At 33.7% G+C, this 3,334-nt stretch overlaps 1 long non-coding RNA gene across 3 annotated transcripts; it reads right to left on the bottom strand.

Annotated features, from left to right (window-relative positions):
* Window positions 1–410: 410 nt before the first annotated feature.
* On the bottom strand, window positions 411–2,986 carry LOC136066413 (uncharacterized). 3 transcript variants are annotated; one of them, XR_010627912.1, is made up of 3 exons: window positions 2,530–2,986; window positions 1,375–1,648; window positions 411–988 (listed from the first exon to the last, which is right to left on the bottom strand). It is a non-coding gene; the product is annotated as an uncharacterized LOC136066413 (long non-coding RNA). The 3 variants fall into 3 exon arrangements; XR_010627911.1 differs by lacking the exon at window positions 2,530–2,986 and having other exon boundaries at window positions 411–600; window positions 708–988; window positions 1,375–1,686; XR_010627910.1 differs by lacking the exon at window positions 2,530–2,986 and having other exon boundaries at window positions 1,375–1,686.
* Between the last annotated feature and the right edge of the window lie 348 nt (window positions 2,987–3,334).

Below are 3,334 nucleotides of genomic sequence, written 5' to 3'. Positions count from 1 at the left end.
CGGACACGATCACGCATTGGCAAAAAAAAAAGTTTCAAATAAAAAAGATGAGTAGCTTTGGCTAAATCCAAAGACGGGGAAAAAATAGTTTGGAATTCTTATAACGAGATTTGAAATTCTTCAAAAAGACTGCCTAACATTCTTATACTAAAGAAGAGAGACCTCTAACTTGCAACATGAGCTGGATTACTCATACAGCATTGTCCTATCTATTTGTGTAAAATAAAGTACTTTGATCTCATTATGAGCTCAAAGCAAATTGGCTCTTCTCTATAGCTGTGCCTTCAAACCGCTTAAGTATTAATTCCAAAAGAAACATTTGGCACTCCTATGCTTTATCAAAAACTAAAAGAAGCCCATGAAGCTAACTAACAAGACAACTGCCAATCATCATGGACAAGCACAATATAGAATCCATAACGCTTACAAGCTGAATACATTATAGCATTGGAGAGTACCACAAGAGAAAAAAATAAAATTAAGGGATATTTTTGGAAGAAGCCATATCAAACCAGGCCAGTAAATTGGATCTTGTGAAGTAATTGCCTGGTATACTGTTGTTAGAAGCCGCAAATATGTTCCACATTTTGTGTTTGAAACCTGTGAAAGTGTTTGCAAATATTTTTTAAAATAATCACCGGATGGAAGTCAGAATCTTAGACCAAAAAACATGAATTAATTGAATAAAGCTGGCAACCACACAGCACCTTCTTGTTGGGAGAGCCTCAAGACTAACTTTGATCATTCAAGGAACAAGGCTTAAGCAATTTTGTGCTAGTAGACTGACTTTGATCTTTCTCTATTTCAGGCACCATTGTCACCACATAGGACAATATAAAATTCTTGATGTACAAAAGGGAATTGTGAACTTCTACTAGTGAGGACAATAACAACATCAAGAGTGCTGAGCCTTTTGAGTCATCTAAAGTGGAAGTGAAAAACCAAAAATAGCATTGTGCTCGGAGATGTCGTCACATCTTTACGTCCACTGCAATTTCAAAATGTCAAATAAAGTCTTTGCAAGCCCATCATAGTGAGATTGTTGCATCTGGTGATCAAAATTGGATTTATAACTAGGCATATGAAATATACAAAATTTTCCAACTTTAAGAGTACTAAAAATGAAAACTGAATATAATTACTAAAACCAAACCAATTTTTTAGTGGTAAAACCTACTAAAAACTGAAAATGAAAACAAAAAAAAAACAATGCTTTTTTTAGCTCACTAAATAGGCCCCAAAGTCTTCTAAAGTCAAACCAAAATAACAAGGCCTGTCTAGCATATTCCTTATGATTTAGCAACACAATAACCAATCAAATAATATCAAATTATTATTTTTTCTTTTTTTATATAAAAAGATTCGAAACATTACCTGAGTACTCTGAGCAATGTGATCAAAGTCCCACAACATATCCCGATTCACAATGCGATGATCGGTTTCCTTCAAATCCAAGTGCGACGTCCTTGGCATCGTAAGCAAAGTCGTAAACGGCGCCGTTTGATGTTGATGTTGATGCTGCTGCTCCTATTGCTTGGCTTGACAATGTCCAAATAATTTTCATTATGGTTTGTCAAAACCAGAAAAGGCAGAACCATCAAGAATGCTGACCCCTTTGATTACATGGTTCAGGTAGACACCACCAACCCTGTAGAGGTACTATTGAAATCTCAAAGGCTTCAAATGTCATCTTCTAGTTATCAAATGTCTTTTTTTCTTTTCTTTTTTTTTTTTTCTTTTTTTTTTTTCTTTTTGTGTGGATTAAATCAAATGTTTTGATGGCAAATATATAGCAACAAAATCTAAAAAAGAGTTTTGATGGACTTTGTTGTCCCCCTTGGATCTGAAACAAACTCTTCCAGATACAAATTAATTTTTTTTTTTTTTAATTGAATACAAATTTGGTTTAATCATGGACAAAAAAAAAATGCATATAAGAAATATAAACTAAGCATATGAAATATAAAACAATTCATTCCTAAAGTCGAAAATAAGAAATCATACAATATTTCAACCCCTACCCTCACTTTAGTAAAATAAGAAAAAGAAATGCACCATTTCATTTTCTGAAATGCATTGATGAATTCACTTTGGATGATGGATATTTACATTCAAATGCAATGAAAATCAACAATTTTTTAAACAGTGTTGTAAGTATCGGATGGAATATAACTCAGCATTATCAAGAACCAAAATTTGCCAAGATTGGTTTGTAAACTTGAAGAAGAAATTCTTTTAAAAAACAAAGGATTTGTTCAGAAATGTTTTTCTATTTTTAAACAAATGAGCTAGCCCCTATTTTGTTCAGGATCTGTTCAGTATGGATTTTATTCATTCCGTGACTTGCAAGCCCACATAGCTCTTATTAGAACAACTGCTTCAATTTTTTAAAATTTAACATCAGAATTGCACTTATATATGCTTCTATTTGAAAATTAAAGGATTTTTAGCGAATACTACAAAGAATAAATAAATAAGCGGTAGGAAACCATTCGTAGAAATCTCGAAGAAAGAAATTTGAATGCTTACCAAAAGTGCTGGTTGCAAAGGAAGTTTGAGTTGGTTGGCTGAAGTCACCCTGGATTTTGAAAGCAAGGTATTAATTTTCGTATCACAAGCTTGAATCTCAAAGGGTTATATCTTTTCAAGCGGCACAGGGTGGCGGAGTACCCGGTGGATCCGACGTCGTCGGCGACGCAGTTGGCGGCGGAGAAGCCGGTGGAGTCTGCGCTACTGAGCATGACAACGCTGTCGGGGATTCAGCGGAGGATCATTTGATTTCTAAGTAGTGAATCATTTGATTCTTTAATATTTTTTGATTTTTCAGAAATTTTAATATCTAAATTTTTGAGTTATTTTTTGCAATATCTAAAATTGTCTGACAAATTTTTTGTATGCCATAGCTTCTTCATTAAATTGTAACATAAATTAAAGTCATACAATAACAAATCATGTAATGAGGTAGTTTCTTAATCAATTTAGAATTTTATAAAATTATTTTATTATACCTCACAAATAGGCAAATTTTCGTGCATAACATGAATTAGTGACTAGTGTTAAAACTGAAAACAAATGCTTAAACTTATATAACGAACGGACCTTACATTTTAAACCTCAAATTTTTGCGAAGATTAACATGGCGAAGCTCTGTGAGGTTTCCAAGAGCAGCGGGAAGAGACCCCACAAGTTTTCTATTTGGAATAGAAAGAGAGACAACTCGGTCTCCCCTGCATGTAACTCCATGCCATGAACATGGGCTTATGTCTGTAGAATTCCAGTTATTCAGGGGGTCATCTATGTAGTTTTCTATGGAGTTTTTGAATGACAAAAGAGC

This window comes from Quercus suber, unplaced genomic scaffold (assembly GCF_002906115.3).
Source record: "Quercus suber isolate HL8 unplaced genomic scaffold, Cork oak 2.0 scaffold_34, whole genome shotgun sequence".
NCBI classification, from domain to species: domain Eukaryota; kingdom Viridiplantae; phylum Streptophyta; class Magnoliopsida; order Fagales; family Fagaceae; genus Quercus; species Quercus suber.
This window is presented reverse-complemented; position numbering and strand designations above follow the sequence as displayed.